Below are 24804 nucleotides of genomic sequence, written 5' to 3'. Positions count from 1 at the left end.
CCCGGTTTTTTCATTTAAAATTTGGCGCGGCGTTCCCCCTCATGATTCATACAGACAGCTGTCAGCACTGCCTGTTGCTCATCGCGAAAGGAGAAAAAAGTTTTCCTTTCCCGATCAGCGAGCCATCTCGGTGCTGACTCCCATGACGGGGCTCGCAGATGTCAAATCTCGCCGATAAATGTGGCGAGATTGACACAATGTCGCGATCACCTACTGTACTTACTATTTGGAGATTTCTATAAATAGGCAAGTAGTGGAGTGCCTATTCACTCAACATGTTAAGATACAGGCGCGGGTCCCTTTAACTCCTTTTCCCACAACTCCTTTGTTTTATAAAAACGACCACGAAACATAAGCTTCTCTCCTTTAGAGGCTAAGAAGGGCCACACCTGATGAGTCAGGGCTAGGGATGAGCCAAACACCCCCCGGTTCGGTTCGCACCAGAACCTGTGAATGGACCGAAAATTTGCACAAACGTTAGAACCCCATTGAAGTCTATGGGACTCGAACGTTCAAATCAAAAGTGCTAATTTTAAAGGCTAATTTGCATGGTATTGTCCTAAAAAGGGTTTGGGGACCCGGGTTTTGCCCCAGGGGACATGTATCAATGCAAAAAAAGTTTTAAAAAATGGCCGTTTTTTCGGGAGCAGTGATTTTAATGATGCTTAAAGTGAAAAAAAGTGAAATATTCCTTTAAATATCATACCTGGGGGTTGTCTATAGTATGCCTGTAAAGTGGAACGTGTTTCCCATGCTTAGAATAGTCCCTGCACAAAATGAAATTTTTAAAGGAATAAAAGTCATTTAAAACTGCTTGCGGCTTTAATGTAATGTTGGGTCCCGAAAATATGGATGAAAATCAGTGAGACAAACGGCATAGGTACCCCCCCAGTCCATTACCAGGCCCTTTGGGTCTTGTATAGATATTAAGGGGAACCCAAATTTAAAAAAAGGAAAGGCATGGGGGCCCCAGGCCGTCAACAGCAGTATACAGGTGGTGCAAACAAGACAGGGACTGTAGGTTTGTTGTTAAATAGAATCTGTTTGTAATTTTGAACTGGTACATTTTTAAAGTGTAGCTCCAGCCAAAAAATCTATTTTTGAGCTTTTTGGAAAACATAGGGAAGGGTTATCACCCCTGTGACATTTGTTTTGCTGTCTGTGCTCCTCTTCAGAAGATTTCACCTCACTTTCTGTCACAATTACAAATGTTTTTAGAAAATTTGGGGTTTTTAGTGAAACAAGGATTGATGATAAAGCATCAGTGGAAAGGAGAAACGTTTTTCCCATATTAACTCTTACAGGAGAGAATTTCCCTTCCTATGGGGTAGATTTCATACCACTTCCTGTTGTCTCCTTCCGTTTGCAAGTAGGAGTCATTTGTAAGTTGGATGTTTGAAAGCAGGGGCCTGCCCTATATACTCTGCAGAAATTGTGGCCTTAGGTGTTGGTGTTGCCACAACACTGTAAGTCCTCACGGGGCCCTTCTGTGAAATATTAGATGAAAAATTGTAATTACATGCCCCTGTTGAACAGGGGCAGAAAAATTGGTTCTTTGGTGGTGGTGGTGTTGGTGCCACAACACTGTAAGTCCGCACAGTTACTCTTGATGGGCACTGGAATGGGCCCTCCTGTGAAATATTAGATCAAGAATTGTAATTACATGCACCTGTTGAACAGGGGCAGAAAAATTGGGCCTTTGGTGGTGGTGGTGGTGGTGCTGCTGGTGCCACAACACTGTAAGCCCTCACAGTTACTCTTGGTGGGCACTGGAACGGGCCCTGCTGTGAAATATTAGATCAAGAATTGTAATTACATGTCCCTGTTGAACAGGAACAGAAAAATTGGACCTTAGGCACTGGTGCTGGTGCCACAACACTGCAACCCCTCACAGATACTCTAGTTGGAGTGCAGGAATGAGCCCTGCCTCAAAGAATTGCATAAAAAGTTGTAATTACACGCCCCTGTTAAACAGGGGCTGAAAAATTGGGTGTTAGGCACTGGTGCTGGTGCCACAACACTGCAACCCCCACAGATACTCTAGTTGGAGTGCAGGAACGAGCCCTGCTGCAAAGAATTGCATCAAAAGTTGTAATTACGGGGGCGTAGCCAGCATCCGAGTAGCATGGACATGCTTTTCTAAAGCTCTGTGGAGACCAGGATTCAGCGACATATTCCAGCGCACTCAGACTTCGTTTGCGGACAGAAACTGCACCCTGGGACTCTCCTCACCCCACAATAGTGTGGCATGACATCCTACAAGCGCAAGGGAGACAGGCACCCACAGAAAATAACGGCCTATATGAATCAGCCGGCCGCCGGACGAATCCAAGATGGCGCCGCGGCTGCAGCACTTGCATCTCTCCCCTCTCAGCATATCTCCTCACAGGGCCGCATCACTGGGGAGGAGGGAGAGGATTTTATGGAGCTTACTAACCCTGAACAAGGCTTGCCTACCTCATATCCAGGCACTCCACAAACAGGCAGCCCAGCGAAGGCAAGGATGAGGCTTGACACAGACAGCACAGCAGCACCTGAGCTGAGCCTAAGCATTACACATGCTGTTAACCCCTGCAGTGCTTCTGATCCATTTGCTAGTTTCCCTACAAATGATCAACCTATTCTTGACACTACACTTAAGGACATGCTGTCTACCCTCAGGAACTCTATGCAGTCAGACATGTTATCCATTATGCAGCGGCTACACGCTGATATATCCTCAGTCTCAGGCAGAGTGTCCCAAATTGAGAATCAACTAGGGGGTTTTGCATCGACTGTAAACGACCTCGTTGATGCACATGAGGAGAATCTCGAGGACCGCGCTTGGATCAAGCGCAAAATGGCGGACCTGGAGGACAGGTCACGTCGCAACAATATAAAAATTAGAGGAATAGCAGAATCAGTGCAGCCCCACGAGCTACCAAGCTATGCAAAAGGGCTTTTCAAAGCAGTTTTACCTGACCTTAAAAATATGGAAATGGTGATTGATCGCATCCACCGCCTGCCAAAACCACCTTCCCTACCTGATACCATACCACGGGATGTGATCTTACGTATACACTTTTACCATGTCAAAGAACAACTTATGAGGGCATCCAGAAGCGAAAAATCTCTACCCGAGCCATACTCGCACCTTCAAATATTTGCCGACCTATCACAATATACCCTCCAACTGTGCAGAGAACTTAATACAGTCACCAAAGCCTTGAGAAATCACAATCTGCCATACAAATGGATAAACCCAGCTAAGCTTTTGATCACTTTCAAAGGAGCCAAATTCACAGCTACTAACCTGAATGAAGGGTTGCAGCACCTCCGCTCCTGGGGAATAATCCCTGACAATACAAATGCACCATCTGAAAACCTCATGGCCCCTATCCCGCAGCTTGACGCCCAACTACCGCAGCGTCCCCGCTACTCTTCCAGACACTAAACGGGGTCCTACTAAGCTAGCAGTTATGTCCCGGTCAGCTGCAGAGCTCTGACTAGGCCACTTGAACTTTTTCCCCACAAGTTAGCCAAGTAAGTGCACAGCACTTTCCTGCAAGGCCGTCTGCACGGCCACTTGGCTCACAGTCAACCATTTTCTCATCTAAAGATTTACATATTTTTTTCTTTTTGGTGTTCTTTTTTTTGTTTTGTTTTGGTTTTGTGTTATTGTTGTTGCCCACCATCTCTGGTCTTCCGCACTACACAACTTTCCTAGGGGCGTAGGTACTACAGTGCTAACACTTGTAAACAACTTCCCCAATACTCCCTCCAAGCTAACAACTCAGGTCTCTTTGGAATTTTCGTCTCATCCACGTTCAGAATGTCTATCAAATTCCTGACGATTAATGCTAAAGGCCTCAACCATCCAGCAAAAAGATTTTCCCTCTGGAAACTGGCTAAAGAATCTCACTGCGACATTTTGTGTGTTCAGGAGACACACTTCGAAGACACAGCTCCACCTAACTGCTCCAACAGCCAGTACCCGCACATTTTCACGGCAAGTTCATACTCCAAGAAAAGAGGGGTCCTAACTGCAGTTAACTCCGCTATAAACTTTGAACTGCACAACAAGGTATTGGACCACAATGGCCGGTTCATCATACTAGTGTGTTCCCTCAACAACGCCTTGTTCACTTTAGTAAATGTATATGCGCCGAATGTCCACCAAATCAAGTTCCTAAGGAAACTCAAAAATAATTGACACTGTTCAAAAAGGTGCTCTTCTTTGGTGTGGAGACTTTAACTTGACTCCGGATTTCGAATTGGACTCCTCAACCACATCCAGGCGTCGTAATCTGTCCTTAGGCCCCCTTCTGAAAGAATTTCAACTGCAGGATATCTGGAGATGCCAGCACGCGTCAGAACGCGACTTCACCTTCTTCTCACCGTGTCACAATTCATATTCCAGAATTGACTTATTCCTTACCGATCAGTGGACGCTCCAAAAAATCTCTGTCTCTCACATTCATTCGATAACTTGGTCAGACCATTCTCCAGTGAGCATCACCCTCACGGACTCGTCCCACCACTCACTGACCTTCCTATGGCGTATGAACACTAACATCCTCCAAAAAAACCCCTACTGTGCCATTCTAAAAGATCATTTGGAACAGTTCTTCAACATCAACAAGGACTCAGTTACAAACCCAGCTACAGTATGGGAGGCCCATAAGGCCTATATGCGGGGTATTTTTATTCAGCTAAGCTCTAGGGCTAAGAGAAAGAGATCGCAGCACATAGATGACCTCGTTAAAGAAATTAATGTTCTCGACTCTTTAAACAAACAAAAAGCAAACGATCATTTTAAAACGAAATTGGGCCAACTCCGTTTAGAACTCCGGTCCTTATTATTGGAGCAATTTTTTTTTTTTTTTTTGTGCACCGGTCCTGGAGGTACTGCAATACCAGGTCGATGCGTGGATTGGACAGAGTAAGCTCTTCTTCCATCTCCCTGTTCTAAAAATCCATTTAATATATGGTCCCCAGATAGGGGACGTATCAGATATTAAACTGATAAGAACAGATACTACACTTGATCTTAGCCAAAAGGCCGAGAAGCGATTATTATTGGAGCAATTTGAATTCAACCACAGATGCCTTAAATCCACCCTATATGCCACTGGTAATAAAGCGGGCAAACTTTTGTCCAAGCAAATTAAAGGGCGACGCACTAAAACATCCATCCCCTTTTTGTACCACCCATTCACTAGGGAAAAATTGATTAACCCCCAAAATATAGCGAATGCGTTTAGCGCATATTACAGTTCCCTGTACAATCTGAAAGAAGACCACAACACTAAACAACCCACACCTTCAGACATATCATCTTTTCTGCAATCTATTGAGTTACCCACTTTATCCGCTCCACAACTTGAAACTCTGAACTCCCCATTCACCACCCAAGAAATAGCAAAAGCTATCAAACTCCTTCCGAACAACAAAACACCAGGGCCTGATGGCTTTGTTGCCGAATACTATAAACAATTTACCCCTATTCTAATAGATCCCCTTACCTCGATATTCAATGTAGCTGCGATCTCTTCTTCTCTCCCTGAGGATATGCTTAAAGCTTTAATTATCACACTGCCTAAACCTGGTAAGGAAGCCTCTTCCCCTTAAAATTTCCACCCCATATCACTATTGAACCACAATCTGAAACTTTTTGCCAAAGTAATAGCAAGCAGGATTATTGACATCCTTCCTGCGTTAATTCACCAGGACCAATCCGGGTTCACGAAAGGGAGACAAACGATAGACGCCACAAGGCGTATAATCAATATCATACACCACACCAAACTTCGGAAAGTGCCTTCTCTGCTTCTGGCTCTAGATGCAGAGAAGGCATTTGACAGGATACACTGGTCATACCTCCAACAGACATTACAGAAATTTGGATTCCAAGGTCACATATTATCTGCTATAATGGCTCTCTACTCCAAGCCCTCCGCTCAGGTTTACTGTATGGCAATGCTCTCCTCCACCTTCCCTATATCAAATGGGACACGCCAAGGTTGTCCCCTTTCTCCACTGATATTCAACCAACTTATGGAACCATTAGCCCACAAGATCCGCTCCCATTCAAACATAGTAGGAATAAAAATAGGCACTGAAGAACATAAAATCAACCTATTTGCGGATGACGTAATTCTTATGCTGTCAGACCCACAATCATTACTAGAAGCGGTGTACTCGACTCTACAGGATTTTGGCTCCATCTCCTATTACAAGGTCAACGAGTCCAAATCCCACATTCTAGGACTTAATATTCCCCCTACCACCCAAGAGATCCTCACTGACCGTTTCCCATTCCTCTGGGTAGACAAATCAATTAAATACTTAGGAATACAACTCACAGCTAATCCTCAATTCCTATTCCAAGAAAACTTCATCCCCTTCCTCCACTCTCTACAATCCGAATTAGCACACCTTGCCAAGTTTACACTCTCATGGTTAGGAAGATTGGCATCCTTCAAGATGCTTAAGCTTCCACAGCTATTAAACCTCTTTCATAACCTACCTATTCCGATTCCTGCATCATATTTCCGTAAACCGCAAACAATTTTAAACCACTTTATCTGGCAGGGCAAAAAAGCGAGATGTTCACACTCTAAGCTCATTAAACATAAATCAGCTGGAGGCATGGGTCTTCCTGATCTCAGGGACTACTACCTAGCAACAATATTAGCACAACTAAAAATATGGTTTACGCCCCACATACAAAATCCATGGAAGAACTTAGAAAGCCTACAAGTCCCAGGGGGAAACTTACATAGCTGGATCATTAGCACGCTTCACAAGCACAAGAAAGACACACTTTTATCCCCTACTGTAATAGCATCAAGGGCAGCCTTCCAACATCTAACGCTCATATCACCACACAGGGGATCTCTGAACCCAATCCCCATCCCACTACATACGATCTACATACAGACCTTTATACATCCGGAAAACTTAAATCCTTCCCCACACTTCAGAAGGAGTTCAACCTTCCTAATAAAGAATATTATCAATACCTTAGAATCACCCACTGCCTAATCCACTCACCTGCCATATTCAAATTTGTCCCTACTCAACTATTGAAATATTGGTTTGAGGAGAGTCCACATATTAAAGGTATATCACTTTTCTACCAAACATTAAAAAATAAAACATTCTTCACTAAAACCCAATCCCAAAATAAATGGGAATGTGAACTGGGAACACAATTCTCAGAAGAGCAATGGAGAGAGGCCTTAAATGCACCATACAAGACAACTAAATCAGCCAATCTATGGGAACTATCATATAAGATTGCCTTCAGATGGTATCGAACTCCACATATTCTGCACATAATAGACCCCTCTAAATCACCACTGTGTTGGAGAGAATGCGACTCCCACAGCTCACTTTTACACGTTCTATGGTCTTGTAGACTCCTAACCCAATACTGGGCCGAAGTTTTCAAACTCATTCAAAATGTCACCCACATTTACATAAATCCATCTCCAGAACTCGCAATATTAAACCTAGGCATTGAGAAATTCCCCTACGCACTCAGAGGTATAATTACACACATACTACTAGCAGCTAAACTGATCATCACACGCAACTGGAATTCTAAACTGAGCCCTTCTTGCTCAGAAGTCATAACTATTACTCAATTGCACTGTACTTATGAATGTTTATTTGCGTCAAGCAAAGGCCGTCTACGTAAAACACAAGCAGAATGGTCCCAATGGTCCATCTGGTATAAAGATACCCACGATAAGACAAATCAATAGATTAATGTAAGCTATATAATGACCACTGATATATGTAGACTACCTATAGCGTTACAGAAATGGAGGCAACATCTGTTATCCTTGTCCTCAGTTTAATATTGTTAATGTTAACTCAGCACCTACATAAGGCATCAGACAATTAGCTCTCTGCCTATAGTCTTCTTAATCGGCTGTGATGTGAACAAGAAGCAGTCTATCTCTCCCTCCCCATCACAGCTTGAACCCACTTGGGGTGATGAGGGAATGGAGGATCACCTCCCATCTCTAGCTGGTTTTGAATTCAAGTCTGTTCATTTACATGCCTTTTACCTGTTAATTATCGCAGCATGAATTGTTAGAATTACGACCACTTCATATTGTCTAACATATGAAACATGTACATTAATGCTTTGTTCTATGTTTGTATAAAACCTCAATAAATATATTGAATCAAAATTTGTAATTACACGCCCCTGTTAAACATGGGCTGAAAAATTGGGCCTTAGGCACTGGTGCCACAACACTGCAACCCCTCACAAATACTCTAGTTGGAGCGCAGGAATGAGCCCTGCTGCAAAGAATTGCATCAAAAATTGTAATTACACGTCCCTGTTAAACAGGGGCTGAAAAATTGGGCCTTAGGCACTGGTGCTGGTGCCACAACACTGCAACCCCTCACAGATACTCTAGTTGGAGAGCAGGAACGAGCCCTGCTGCAAAGAATTGCATCAAAAATTGTAATTACACGCTCCTGTTAAACAGGGGCTGAAAAATTGGGCATTAGCCACTGGTGGCGGCACCCAGAAACAAAAATATTCTTACAAGCTATCAGCATGATCATTGAGGGGGAAGAGGATAGTCACTCAGCATAACAGGATAGTCACTCAGCATCAGCATAGGCAGTCTTGAAGGGATCTGACATTTCAAAAAAAATTATTCGGTTACATCAGCATCAGGTGCTTGGTATCTGGTGGTGATTCAAGACTGATTAATTTTTATGAAGCTCAGTCGAGCGACCGAGTCGGTGGACAGACGCACCCTGTGATTGGTTACAAAGCCTCCAGCAGCACTGAATGTGCGTTCCGAAAGAACGCTGGATGCAGGACAGGCCAGTAGCTCAATTGCATATTGCGCAAGCTCTGGCCAGTGATCTATCCTCAAGTAACCCAGAGGATTTTCAGTGGGAAAGGTATCCAAGTCAGATCTTGCCCCTAGGTATTCCTGCACCATGTAAAACAGACACTGGCGATGGTTGCTGGAACCGATCATACCTTGGAGCTGTGGACTAAAAAATTGTCTGAATGCATCGGTCAGACAGCCACCTTCTCCACAGCTCCTTTGACTGACCGAAGCCTTGGCAACACGTTGTCCAGGAACAGGAGTTTGTAACCTCCCAGTCTCTGGGAACGCGTTGCACAGACCTACTGCAAGGCCTCCCGAAGATGTTTCATCCTCTGCTCCCTCTGTGATGGCAAGATAAGGTCTGCAACCTTACTCTTGTAACGTGGAACAAGGAGGGTTGCCAGCCAGTAATGATCCCTCTCCTTGATACCACGAATAAGAGGATCCTTCCACAGGCTTTACAGGATCAGGGAGGCCATGCAAAGTAGGTTTGCTGATACATTTGGTCTGGAGTCCTCTGGGTCACTAAGGACGACATGATCCGCAGCCACCTCCTCCCAGCCACGTACAAGTCCATGGGTTTCTTGGGACTGTAAATGATCCCTTAAAGACTGCTGCTGATGCTGAGTGCCAGGCTCCACCTCCATGCTGACACAATCCTCCTCCTCTTCCTGTGTGATCGGCGGGCACGCAGGAACACTGTTTGGATAAAGGGGGCCTTGAGAGCTAAGGAACTCCTCCTCTTCCTGCCTCTGTTCTGCCTCAAGTGCCCTGTCCAATATTCTATGCAGTGTGTGCTCCAACAGGTGGACAAGGGGGACAGTGTCACTGATGCATGCACTGTCACTGCTCACCATCCTCGTGGCCTCCTCAAATGGTGACAGGACAGTGCATGCATCCCTGATCATGGCCTACTGGCGTGGGGAAAAAACCCAAACTCCCCTGACCCTGTCCTGGTGCCATAGTCGCACAGGTACTCATTGATGGCCCTCTGCTGCATGTGCAGTCGCTGCCGCATGGCCAACGTTGAGTTCCATCTGGTGGGCATGTCACAGATTAGGCAGTTCTTGGGCAGGTTAAATTCCTTTTGGAGGTCTGCCAGCCGAGCACTGGCACTATATGACCGGCGGAAATGCACACAGTAATTTCCTGGCCTGCCTCAGGACATCCTGTAAGCCCGGGTACCTGCCCAGGAACCGCTGCACCACCAAGTTAAGGACGTGAGCCAAACAGGGCACATGGGTCAGTTGTCCCTGTCGGTGGGCGGAGAGGAGGTTGGTGCCATTGTTGCAAACCACCATTCCTGGCTTAAGTTGGCATGGCATCAACCACCTCTGAACCTTCCCCCCTGCAGAGCTGACAGAATCTCTGCCCCAGTGTGGCTCCTGTCCCCCAAGCACACCAGCTCAAGCACCTCATGGCATCTTTTGGCCTGCGGACATGAGTAGCCCCTTGAACGCCTACGGAGCACCGCTGGTTCCGAGGACAAAGCAAAGGAAGAGGCCATGGTGGAAGAAGAAGAGGAGGGGGTTGAGGAGAGAGGTGTGTCAGAATCACCAGTAGTGGCATTTTGGAGGCGTGGTGGTGGAACAACCTCCAACACTACTGCATCTTGTCCTGCATCCTTCCCAGCTGCCAGCAGAGTGACCCAATGCGCCGTGAAACTTAGATAACGTCCCTGTCCATGCCTGCTGGACCATGAGTCAGCAGTAATATGCACCTTACCACTGACCGCCCTGTCCAGCGAGGCCAAGACATTGCCTTCCACATGCCAGTAGAGAGTCGGAATCGCCTTCCGTGAGAAAAAGTGGCGTTTGGGAACCTGCCACTGAGGAACCGCACATTCCACAAACTCATGGAAGGGGGCAGAGTCTACCAACTGAAAAGGTAGCAGTTGAAGTGCTAGCAATTTTGCCAAGCTAGTGTTCAACTGCTGGGCATGTGGATGGCTGGGAGCGAACTTCTTTCTACGGTGCAGCAGCTGGGGCAGGGAAATTTGCCTGGTACAATCTGACGTTGGTGTACCGATAGCAGATTGCCCCCAAGTACTTGGCTGTGACACACCTAATTATACACCTTCATTCCTCTCAGTGCAGGTCTCAGAGAGGACTGAAGGTATAGTGGGGTTGGAGATCCCAGCTGATGAGGAGAAAGGAGAGGTCCTCTTTGTTCTTTGGTATGGGTCTTTTAGGTACGCTTGCCAACGAACTGCATGGCAGGTCAACATATGTCTGGTCAAGCATGTGGTGCCCAAGCGGGAGATGTTTTGGCCATGTGAGATACGCTTGAGACATATGTTGCAAATAGCAGCGGTGGGATCTGATGCACTTGTCTCAAAACAGGCCCACACCAAAGAACTTTTTGAATAACGTGCAGAGACAGCAGCGCCCTGCACATGGGGAGCTCTGCGGTGTGATGCAGTCAGTGTGCTGCCCTTAGGCTGGCCCCTGGAGGGCATCCTGCCTCGTTGGTGATGTGCCTCCTACTTCTCCTCCTTTCTCCTATCAGGCACCCATGTGGAGTCAGTGACCTCATAATCCCCTCCCTCCTCATCACCGGAGCAAACCTGGCAGTATGCTGCAGCAGGGGGAACATGACTGCCATATTGCTGTCCTTCTTGGGCACCCCCTCTCTCTGGGCTCACATTACTGCCTTCCTCTAGCTGAGTACCATCATCAGAGCCTTCAAAATGCTGGGCATCCTCCTGGAGCATGTACCCAACACTGTGGTCAAACAGTTTGGGGGACTCCTCAGGAGGACATGGTGGGGCTAGGGAAGGCATCACTGATACCATTGAGCCGAGGGAAGAGGCCACGTTGGCAGTTGCTTTGCCAGACAAAGTACCCTGAGCCTGGGTGAGAGAGGATGAGGAGGATGAGGACGGCTTGGTCATCCACTCGACCAAGTCTTCCACATGTTGCAGCTCAACGCGGCCAGCTGCTGAAAAAAAGGCCAAGCTTGTCCCACGGCCACCTGCTGATGAGGATGCACTGTGTCCACGACCAGCACTGTTGCCTCTAGACACAGAGCCTGCTTGCCCTCTTTTATTGGCTTGTGACTGTCTGCCTCTCCTTGTTGGCCTTCCAGGCATACTATTGGCCTGCAGTGAGAATTAGCTGCACAAAGCTGGGATGTATATATATACCGATTATACTGCAGTTAGCAGATTTAACTGCCTGCCTGTAGTATTATTAGTATGAGAACATCTGCACTTGTCTTCACGTAGCTATACTGTAGGTGCAACTGTGCAGGGTACACAGTACAGTAACTGGAAATACGTCAAGAGCCCACACAAGCACCTGGCTTTAGGTAGCTATACTGTAGGTGCAACTGTGCAGGGTACACAGTACAGTAACTGGAAATACGTCAATAGCCTACACAAGCATCTGGCTTCAGATAGCTATACTGTAGGTGCAACTGTGCAGGGTACACAGTACAGTAACTAGAAATACGTCAATAGCCTACACAAGCATCTGGCTTCAGGTAGTTATACTGTAGGTGCAACTGTGCAGGGTACACGGTACAGTAACTGGAAATATGTCAAGAGCCTACACAAGCACCTGGCTTCAGGTAGCTACACTGTATGTGCAACTGTGCAGGGTACACAGTACACTAACTGGAAATACTTCAAGAGCCTACACAAGCACCTGGCTTCACGTAGCTATACTGTAGGTGCAACTGTGCAGGATACACAGTACAGTAACTGGAAATACGTCAAGAGCCCACACAAGCACCTGGCTTCAGGTAGCTACACTGTAGGTGCAACTGTGCAGGGTATACAGTACACTAACTGGAAATACTTCAAGAGCCTACACAAGCACCTGGCTTCAGGTAGCTATACTGTAGGTGCACTGTGCAGGGTACGCAGTACATTAACTGGAAATATGTCAAGAGCCCACACAAGCACCTGGCTTCAGGGAGCTATACTGTAGGTGCAACTGTGCAGGGTACATAGTACACTAACTGGAAATACTGTAAAAACACCTGCCTGCCTGTCAGTATATTAGGGAGAGAAGAACAGGATCTAGCTAAACTGAATACAGTATATATATATATATATATATATATATATATATATATATATATATATATATATATATATAACACCTGGGATGCATATATATACACAATACACTGTAAGTGCAGCTAACTGACTCCACCTGCCTACTCTATCTAAATGACACTGTCTCTCTGTCTATCTATCTCTCTCCAGTCTCCACCGCAATACACTACACGGAGGCGGCCTTATATAGTGTGGGGCGTGTAGGAAACCTCCTGAGCCATAATTGGCCAAAGCCTCCTTGGCTTTGGCCAATTACGGCTCTCTGTACACACAGTGCTGTGATTGGCCAAGCATGCGGGTCATAGTGCATGCTTGGCCAATCATCAGTTAGCAATGCACAGTGATGCCGCAGTGAATTATGGGCTGTGACGCGCCACTCAAATTTGGCGCGAACGGTCCATATCGTTCATAATTTGGAGAATGACCGAACACACGATGTTCGAGTGTAACATGCTTTTGATTCGAACACAAAGCTCATCCCTAGTCAGGGCTAGCTTGGCAAGCAATCTGCAACCAGGTGAGAGGCTCCCCACTTTCAGAACTGATGTGTGGGCAGATGTGCAGAAACCTGATAGCACGCAGCTTCTCCAGAAGACTTAGCTACTATTGGGAACACCTCCCTAATTGAAACCAGAGTATTCTAGTTCCAATGAGGTAACCTCCCTGTGTCCTAGGGCCCATGATCCCTCCAGCTAATAACCTGTGTTACTACCTGGACCTTACTCAGAGGCACACTGCTTATGAGGATAATTGCAAGTAGCTGTTTTGTTTTTTTTAACAGTTTTACTGAATAAGTGATTCTGGACCCTATATTACTATAGAGTCTTATAAAGACTATGCAATGCATGTTAAACTCACTATACATGTTGGGTTGTAGCTCAGCCTACTCCACATTAATTATTATATTAAATTACATGTTCCCAAATAAATAATTAACCACTGACAGATGTCATTACAATAACCTTTGTTAACACATTTCTAAAAGTAAAAATAAAAATGGAAACACATAACAAACAAAAAACATTGAATTATAAAAACTCCACGCATCATGTCCCCAAGTATTATGGTTATCTATCATATTCTAAGATAATAGTGTAAATAGAATGTATATATACCCAAAACAATTAACATCAAGGGGATCAAATGAAATTGGACAGACTGCTAAAGACAATATGTTTCTATCTGTATGCCTTGTGGTCAAGTTAGCTTTACACTGCAGAACTGGTGAAAGTCAATAAACGTATATGATGGTAATCCAATGTGGCTATAAAGGTGCAGTCCGGAGGAGGAATATGGGCTAGCAGATATGTACAGTCCATCACTTGGTGAAGGGTACTTGTAGATGGCCCCACTCAAACTCCCCCACATTTGAAGCAGTTAATGGCCACATAAGGGAACTCCAAGAAAAGGAAATTTCTCATACATCCACGATAACAACATGCAGCTTGAAGACAAACTGTTGAAACAAATATATATTCAGTCCCTGTGGTCTATAGAAGGGCATGTCTGTATCATATCTTGTGTATCACATCAAAGAGAGTAATCAAGTACTTTCCTTTTGGCCTCAGTCAACCTCCCTCACACAGGTAATTTAGTGTTTCAAAAGGCATTCACTGAAAACATGTTCCTTAATGATGCAACAATTCAAAGCAAAAGGGCATCCACTCAGTTAGATTTTCTCATGATGTGCCCAAAGCAGTCAAATCCAAGTAAATTTATACATAGCTCATTTATACTTTTCAGTTCTCTATGTTAGTCGTCCGTAAGATTAGTGCCAATGGTGGGTGGGATGAGCCTCACCGGTTTCACCAGTTCTTACCAGCTGCATCAGAGGCAACAAATAACAAACCAAACCACTTACTAATATATGTTTAAAATGGCTGCCAAATGTAGATGAAATACGCCATTTAAAGCAATATAATTATTATTGTGGAGTAGGTTGAGCTACAATCCAATTTTTATTGTATTTTTGGTTCCAAAAATTTTTTGTGGATGTCTCTCACTCCATAACATATATATTCACTTTTTAAATCTTTTTAGACCTGGCAGGATACAATTTTATGATATTTTTGGAGCACTATATGTGTTACAATATAATTGTGCAATTCCCTTTAGATCCTTTAAATCTATCTTCCTGATTAGATGCAAATTGATTGGTTAGATAAGTTGGGTGTTCATTTTGCAACACCAACTTAGTAACAGATATATCAGCCAGGATGTCACATCCCTTCCTCAAACTCACCCTATCCAAAACTGAGCTCATGATATTTCCTCCCCCACGTGCCACTTCCCCTGATTTCTCTGTCAAAATCAAAGGCTTGACTATCAACCCATCTCCCCATGCCAAGGTCCTAGGTGTAATCCTGGACTCTGAACTATCCTTTTGGCCTCACATACCTTCGCTGTCCAAAGCTTGCCTCCTCAACCACCACAACATCTCCAAGATACGCCTCTTACTAAACAATGTCACCACAAAGCTTCTAATCCACTCCCTGGTCATCTCTTGCCTCGACTATTGCAACTCCCTCCTCATTGGCTTACCTATAAATAGGTATACCCCCTTCGGTCCATCATGAACGCTGCTGTCAGGCTTACCCACCTTACAAACCATTTGGCGTCTGCTACCCCTCGCTACTAATCCCTCCATTGGCTGCCACTCAACCAACAAATCAATTTCAAGTTACTAACAGTAACTTACAAAGCCATCCACAACATAGCCCCCAGCTACATCTCTAACCTGGTCTCGAAATGCCAACCAAATCATCCTCGTCACTCGTCCCAAGATCTCCTACGCTCTAGCTCCCTTGTCACCTCATCCCATGCCACCTCCAGGACTTCTTCTGAGCCTCTCCCATCTTTTGCAATGCTCTACCCCAATCTGTCCAACTATCTCCTACTTTGTCTACTTTCAGATGATCCCTAAAAACTCATCTCTTCAGAAAATCCTATCTGGCCCCCACCTAACAACTGTACATTTATTTTCTCCATCGGCTCATCCCCCACATTTATTACCTCTTGTATCTCTTGACCCCCCCCCCCCCATTGGATTGTAAGCTCTAACAAGCAGGGCCCTCTGATTCCTACTATATTAAAGTGTATTGTATTTGTACTGTCTACCCTCAAGTTGTAAAGCGCTGCATAAACTGTCGGCGCTATATAAATCCTGTATAATAATAATAATAATTGCATAGTTTTGGAAAATGTAACATTGATTGTACAAATACTGTATGGTCAGTAAAGTATATGGTAACCCTTAATCTGACTGTGCCACAGAGATGTTGATTTGAATAGTCCATATTTGTGTAGTTTCTGTTAATCTGTTTTAGAATATTCTGCAGTGTATGCATGCTCTTTGCCATTCTAACTTATGTTTTGCATTATTGATTCTAATCTTTATTTACAAACTAACTATTTGTGCTGTAATATGATAATAATAAGGATGTTTTCATATAGACCTTGTAGATGCACCTATCATATATCTCCTAGTGATGTGCATTATTTGAATTTGAGAAGCACATTGAGAAATCTCACCCTACTGAAAGAAGAAGAATGTTTTACCTAAGAATAAATAATATATTGCCATTATGTGATGGTTTATGTGGAAAATAGAATGACATATTAACAAGTTGAATTTTTAATATGACTGATATGCTGTATATCAAGAATCACTTTTGTATATAGTATTATGTGATATACAAAGCTTAGGGAAATAAAAAAAAAATCTTTATTCAAACTGTATACATATTTAGTACCTGAAAAGTCTCATATCTATATATTTCTCAAGTTGAATGTTGCTCTTGGGATATTGTACCAAGTTACATTTCCAAATCCAATGTGTTGAATAATATAACATTTGGGCAAAGTAATGGTGGCTGAATACCCACCACTCTGGTGTAGCTCAAGCCATAAACTCATGGAAGGGGGCCTATTCTGCCACTGGACAAAACCCTCCTACTCTGTTGTTCCAGCTCTCCCTCAGAATTTATCTCCTCTCAGTGCACAGAGAGAACATGAAAACTCCATGCAGAAAGTGCCATAGTTGGGATTCAAACCAACAACCCTAGTGCTGCTAGGCGGAAGTGCTAACCACTTAGCCACTGGGTTGCCCATTTAGCCCTGCTTTCATTGCCAGTTTGCAGGGCTTTTTTTCCCCCAGACACTATGCTAACTGTCAGACCACATTTGTCGTGTATTTATTACAATGCAAATGCGGCTGTTATTATGTAGGGAAAACCATTCAAAAACTATGCAAACGTTTATATCGCCACATAGCAGCCATGAAAACAAAAATTCCAGATCTCCCCTGGGGCCCTCATATAGCATTAGTCCATAATGAACGTTTTCCAAAGGTATCTACTCTAGTATTAGGCCGACTCCACCAAACCCCCAGAGGAAGAGATTTACACAAATTACTCCTCCAACGGGAAATGAAATGGATTTCGAATTTAAACGCCACCTCACCTCCAGGCCTAAACAAAATACTTAGTTTCAAACCCTTTTTACAGGGCTATACATCAGGGGGATATGAAGTAGGCATGTGCAATTCGTTTCGCTCCGAATTAGTTTTTTAACTAATTTTGACAAATTCGTTAATTCGGGAATATCCGAATTAACGAAAACCCGTTTAACGAATTTTTTCCGAATATTCGTAAATTCGATAAAGTTGGACATTCGTAAATTCGGGCATTCGTACATTCGTACATTCGCAATTTACGAATGTACATTCATACATTCGTACATTAGTAAATTAGTGAATTCGTAAATTTGTAAATTCGAAAATTAGGAAATCTGAAATAATAGTTAACTATTAATAACTTAACTATTAGTAATTAATAGTAACTTTTAAATTATAGGTATTGTAATTTCCTTTCAAATTTGGCTGTTAGTGAACGTAACACATACAAATTTATCCAAAGTTATGAATGATCCGAAAAAACGGAATGGAACGTAATGAATTAATAATAATAAATAACAATAATAATAATAACATTTTATTATTATTATTTATTATTAATTTGTTCCGTTCCATTTGTTTAGATGCAGCATTTGTTTTGGATAACTCGTAACTTCAGATAAATTCGTAATTTTTACGTTCACTGACAGTCAAATTTGAAAGGAAATTACAATACCTATAATTTAATAGTTAGTTACTATTTCAGATTTTTGAATTTTTGGGTTTTTGGATTTTCAACTTAGAATTTACAAATTTCCGAATTTTCTACTTTACAAATGTACGATTTTACGAATTTACGAATGTACGAATTTACGAATGTACAAATGTAAAATGTACGAATGTACAAATGAACGAATATACGAATTAGCGAATGTTCGAATTTATGAATGTACGAACATACGAATGAACGCATTCACGAATTTACGAATGAACGAATTTACGAATCGCGATCATAACGAATGACCCGAAAAACGAAAAAAATAATCAACTAATGAAACGAAAATGAACAAATTTTTTTGGCTGTGCACATGTCTAATATGAAAGTGATCTATAGATCTATGTATAATACCATATATATTCTATGTCTTCATCTTTTTCTTATCCCCCTGATTAATTTTGTATAGGATTTTTGATTCTCTATAGGCTGGCTAGTTGCTCTGTATCTTTATTTATATGCTATCATTATGAACTACACCATTGATGTCCATACTGTATAACCTATGGGAATTGCATTTGTTACATTGTGTTGTATACATAATCAATGCTGTTGTCTCTTTTTCAGTTCCACCCCCACCTCCGATTTCCTACGCCAGGTTTTGTACTTTGCCTCTTCTTCATTTATTTGTATCATCATGCGCTTGTCTGTTTGAATCCACTGTGTGTTCATTATAGGTAAGCATTTATCAGCATCCCCCTCCATCGGAGCATTGGGTTGTGCCTAGCGTGATGTCCCCCGGCACGGGTAGGCCCCGCACTTGCTATGTGTGGGGCCTTCTTATGGGCCCCTTGCGATCCGGGGGATTTGCTGTCTCGCACATGCGCGGTGCAGCCACCCCTCGGGCCGGCTGGAAACACACCCCTCCTTCCCGTGTCGGCGGCGCTCTGACGTCTGACATCATCGCGTCTCATGACGCGGTGGGGCCGGACACCCCAGTGCCGGGGGAGCAGCACTCAGCGGCTTGATTACCTCCTTGCTGACACTTGTCAGCTTGTGGAGGTATGCCACCGAACTTGGTCTGTCGGTGCCCCTCCCTCCTTCCTTTCTACTCCTATCCATATCACCATCACCAGTGGGATTCCCCACCCCTATTAGGCAGGGTGTCCCCCAATCAGCAGCTATTTAAATCTGGGGCTGTCAGCAACCTTTTGCTGCACACCCAGACTCCATACCTGAAAATGAGGATATCCCAGTGTTGATTCAAGCACAAGTGAGTACTGAATTTGTGGTCTATTTTTTGTCATTATTCATTTCCAACAAATACTTAATATATATTAATACTTGAGGGCATTGCAGATTTTGCTTGGACACTATGTATATTCAGCAATTGAGCTGCAATGTCCATTTCACCACACTAGCTCCCCTTCTTTTTGGACTCCATATTGAGTTCCAAACTTCTATCTTTTTGGCCACTTTTGCATTTACTCTACTCCACCTAAATTACGGAATGAGCCTCATTTTACTATGTTTCAACTCATACATGAATTTTTCTCCTATTAATGCATAGATAACTTACCAAAGTTTATCAATTAGATATTTGTCTATAATCACCTTGTATTGAGTAATCTTCTTACTGCGCTTACAATTATGCACATTAGGCTTCCTCTTTCCTCATTTCCCTCATGTTCTTTTACTTTGGCAGCTGGTATCAATGATATACAGTATAGTTTGATCCTATAGTTAAACTCATATTACATTATTATACTATATATTTACATCTAGGGACCCGCACCCCCTCTCTTCACTCTGTGCTGCTCCTTGTGGACTCCGCTGGCCTGACATGCCCGATGTGTATATAACGTGATGCTGTTATCCATTCAAACACACTGAAGTAATCTTACACATACTCCAACATTCTACGTTGAATGCCTATATTTATATATTGTTCCATCCTTCAAAGAGGCAATCTCAAACTGGCGTTATGGAGATCGGAGCCTGGAAGTATCACCTGCTAAATTACCATTTAGCATTAGTCTAAGATACGATTACAGCTGCGTACACTAGTAAGCTTTTTCTACCTTTTTTTACTATGAATTAATTGTTTGTTCCTTTCTCCCAAACTCTTGCTCTTTACTTTCACTATCATTCTATTACAATACAATTGACTTATGTCTGTAATAATCATTGGTATGTCTTATGCATGCATCCTTTTTAGATCATACAGTGTATCTTCACAGGAAACCCCTGAAGAAGGAACTATACTTATAATATTCCGAAACATGTTGGGTCTTTAATATATCATGCCTGTATGTGCTTCTGTTATTAGAACCCACAGCAACATAATGTTAGTGAAAGATCTGTATGAGTTATTCATTGGTTTTAACCTAATATTCTGTGCAATTTTTGAATAAAGTATATATTTTTTACTACTAATATTCATTAGTCACTTCTTACCAATCATATACCTCTCAAACATATTTACCTCCTCCCCCCACCCATAAAATCCTTGGGGCAATTTTCTCTAATTTTTTCCAGTTTGCAGGGCTATGGCCAGTTTAGCAGAAGAGAGGGAGGAAGAAGGCATGTGGGGGGGAGGAGGGTGCATGTGATCTGTACAGGGCTAGTCAGCACTGTCCAAACAGAGGGTCAGGAGTCATGCAGCCTCATAGGACAGTCAGAGTAGAATGAAAACTTCTCCTACAAGCTTTACCAGTGCTTAGCCAGACACTGATAGAAATCATATGACTGCTATATACTCCTGATGAGGAAAGATATTTAGCAGTTTATATTTACCAAAATAATTGCATTTCCATGTTCTGTGTACTGTGAGGGACCAGATATAGTGAATGCAGGGTCCTGGGTTTAGTAACACTTTAAGGCATCTAAATAATGATACAACCAGTGCTAAGAGTGTTGACACATTTTGCACATACACTGTGCTGAGTCATAGATATGCACAATGCCTTCTTGCAGTTTTTTTTCTTTGAAGTGATTGAGTCATTTGTAATCAGATAACTGTTTGGGGTTAATACTTGTAATTATAGCAAGTATATGAATTCCTTTTTTTTAACCATTTGCTCCACATTTACATGCAAGCCAAGTTGTCAAGCACAGTTTGGACAAACTAATATACTGACAATGTATTTACAAATAGCTTTAATTAATTTTACTTAAAGTCCATCTAAAGCTACATGTCCGTTTTAGACTCTACAGGAAGTCTCACAGACATGTACAAACCTTACCACAATGCCTTTAAAAAAATAAAATGTTTCTATTACCTATGCTTTTATGCACACTAAAAATAAACAGAGAGACAAAGTGCAGGAGTCAGGATTTTGTAACACACAGAGCACTAAGGTAAGCAATGTGTAAGACACAACATGCATGGGACAAATGTGTATAATGCACAGTGTGCGTGTCAGAAGTGTGTAATGTGCACATTGCAAGTGTTGTGGGTGAGAGTAGAGATCAGGCATATGTAATGCACAGAGTGCAGGGATCAGGGGTGTGTAACTCATAGAATGCATGCATAGAGTGCAGAGGACTCAAAGAGTACAGGGGTGTGTAAAGCACAGAGTTCAGGGTTTAGGAGTAAATAATGCACAGAGTGCAGGTGTCAGGAGTCTGTTATGTACAAACTGCAGGAGTATGTAATACACAGTGCAGGGGTCAGGGACATGAACCTTACAGAGTGCAGGCATCAGTGATACATAATGCACAGAGTGCAGGGGTCAGGAGCCGCAAAATGTAGTTAACCCACAGAGTGCAAGAGTGAGGAGTGTATAACACAAAGAATGCAGAATTCAAGAGTGTGTGGTACAAAGACTGCAAGGGGTCAGGAGTGTGTAATGTTCTGAGTGCAGGGGTCAAGAATGTGTAATGCATGCAGTGCAGGGGTAGGGGTGCATAGCTTGCAAAGTACAGGGGTCATGAATATGTACCACACAGAGCACTGTGGTCAAGAGTATGTAACAGTTCAGGGGCCAGGAGCACATAATGCACAGAGCTTAGGGGCTAAGGGTGTAAAGCACAGAATGGAATGTGTAATGTGCAGAGGGTATGATTCAGGAGTATTTATCACATACATTTTGCTACGCACGCTCATATGCACACATACACACACACACACACACATACACGCATTGCTATACATACACACACTACCAATGCACACACACACATACAAATTCAATGTTTAGGCTTTGCTAAGATCACTCAAAAAGCCAAAATGATCCATTGCTTCAAGACACACTGTAACTGATCCTACAAGTCTTGTTTGCTCCTGCAGAAAAAGGAAAACAACCAGTATAGTGTGGGTGAAAATTGTATGCTGGAACCCAAAAGAGCTTTATAAATTTAGGGCCTGTGTCGCTGGGCCTTGTGTGAAAGAATGTGCTTTTATATCAGTTTAAAATGCCTCTGGTATAAGTCCGAATTTAATGCCCTGCATTTTACTAGCTCCAAACTGTTTTTTAAGCAAGAAAAAGGCCATCAGTACTGGACCCCCCGATGTTAAGGCAGGATTGAATATTTATAAACACAGGTACCCTTAGAAAGAAATAACAAGGCACAGCAAATGGGTATACACATATAGCTCAGAAGACCTGCTATATTCAGTACAGTACATTCAAATTGCTAAGGTTACATATACCGTATTCATTATGTGTTTTTTTTTTTTTTTTCTCTTGTACGAAGGCAGTTTTTTTTCTCTTGTATGAAGGCTACTGCCAAGGAAATATAGCTTAAATGTTGATACTGGCTTTGCCTCTAGAGAGCTTCATGTTCTGGTTTTAATTATGTAGCTCTTTTAAAGTCAGGTTTAGTATTTGAAACAATGCTTGTGAAGGCAAAACATGCTTTCTAGAGACACATATCTCTCTGCGCTGTTGGAATTTGGTGGTTCCTATTTGATGGATCTTGTTCATGCTAAATAAAAGATGACCTTGACCTATTTCATATACACTTTACGACAGCAAAGGCACTGGAATTCTGAATTTGTATATACAAACATTTTCTGACATATTATATGGCACAAATAAAAGTAATAATAGATGAGCCACTAATGAAAGTTTGTGGCTGTATTGAAAACTATAGTGAAGCAGTAAATTAGAGCCTGGGGATAGAATATATTTGGGTATCTGTGGGGGGTAATGATATAGCCCAGTGAAAAAAAATGCTGGATGGAACTCGAACGCCACAAAGAAATGCAGGTTTATTCAGATTTTGTAAGAGAATAGGTAATTATGGCAAGAGTTCCAGGTGGTGTTGGTTATGGACTGTATGAATATGTGATTAAGATGATGGTGGTGTCTGTGTGGTTTTTGTTTTGTTTGTTTTTTTTAGCATCCAGGATGAGTGTCATAAATCCATTGTTTAACCGGGCCTCGATAAGTTCTTTTTTTTAGAGGTCAATCTCTTGATTGTTCCAGGCTTTAGTCTGGTGCACATTTGGGTGACAATTACATACTATGTAAAATACCTTCTCGGTAAGAATGCATGGCATATTGAAACAATAGAGGTGGTTAAGCCTGAATAATAAATAATACATGGGGTCATTGGTTGTGGGTTTAAGATCTATGAAGTAGTCAATATTAGCTGTGAGTATACTCTCCACTGCTGGTATTGTTGGTGGTGCTGCTGCTGGCACTTCTGACAGATGATTGAGGATGCACTAAGGGCCAAAAGGGGTCTCTTTATGACAGGCAGCAGCAAACATTTGGTCAGGGAAGATCAAGAAAGTTTTGGATGAGTTGGGTGCAGAAGATGTCTTGGTAAAATTTTAGTGTGACTTGCTTTTGTTCAAGGGTTCATATGCATCACTATCCAGTAGTTTCTCTGAAAGTAGACAAATATATAATCTGCCATGATCATCATGGTGGCTGATCTGAAGAGTTTCACATTTTCTGTCACTGAGTGCTAAGAACTTTTTTGTCAGTAAATAGGGCGTAAGCTTCATATCCAAGTTGTTGGGTATGAAGTGGTTCCTAGAGTTTAAACTACTACCACATCACATACCATGAGGGAGTGATGTGTTTACCTTATACTTTAGGAGAATCACGTTGTTACTACGGCACTGGCCCTTATTGACGTATCTGGTGGCCATCTTAAAGGGACCCAGGATGAGACGGGTTTCCATTTAAAGCCTTGATGGAGACCCCTTGCATTCCATGGTTTGATGTTGTGCTTTATTGAGTACCCACTGACCCATTGTGGCATTTAATTGTTTTATTATTGAATAAAGAAAAGTTTAAAAAAAATTATTTTCCCTGAAGTGTCGTTCAAAACTGCTCCTTAATTTCTAAGTGGTTCACCCATTGGCAAAATCTAAAGTGTAATGCCTTTAGGCTGAAATTTAGGGTCATGCCCCATTTGTTGTGCTTAATATAGTCTACGTGCAAATCTATATATCTCCATACCATAAAAAAATGGTAGTGTAAGATACTTTGAATATAGATTGAACCTGCAAAGCTTGGTGTATTACTGTTGCTTTTATTTGCTTTTATTGGTATAAAATATTTATTTAAGAAAGTATGCAGATTATGTGGTAGGATTTAATAAATTATGTTTAAAAGAAAATCATTTTTTTATGGGAGTTAAAGGGCCTCGGGAGCATTACTTTGATATTACAGATAGAATGCCTTTTATATTTGATTATATAGATAAGACATCCACTGTATGGCTTGTAAGTGTTGTAAATAAGGATGAATGACATAAATGAGATGGTGATTTAGTGACATATTTTCTTAAATGGAGATTAGTGACCTAGGATAATTTCAAA

General features: G+C 42.5%; 1 non-coding gene across 1 annotated transcript; it reads right to left on the bottom strand.

Annotated features, from left to right (window-relative positions):
- Nucleotides 1-4862: 4862 nt before the first annotated feature.
- LOC141141787 (U2 spliceosomal RNA) lies at nt 4863-5053 on the bottom strand. Its single transcript, XR_012244232.1, has one exon. It is a non-coding gene; the product is annotated as a U2 spliceosomal RNA (small nuclear RNA).
- Nucleotides 5054-24804: the final 19751 nt, after the last annotated feature.

Source organism: Aquarana catesbeiana, linkage group LG04 (assembly GCF_042186555.1).
Source record: "Aquarana catesbeiana isolate 2022-GZ linkage group LG04, ASM4218655v1, whole genome shotgun sequence".
Lineage (NCBI taxonomy): Eukaryota > Metazoa > Chordata > Amphibia > Anura > Ranidae > Aquarana > Aquarana catesbeiana.
This window is presented reverse-complemented; position numbering and strand designations above follow the sequence as displayed.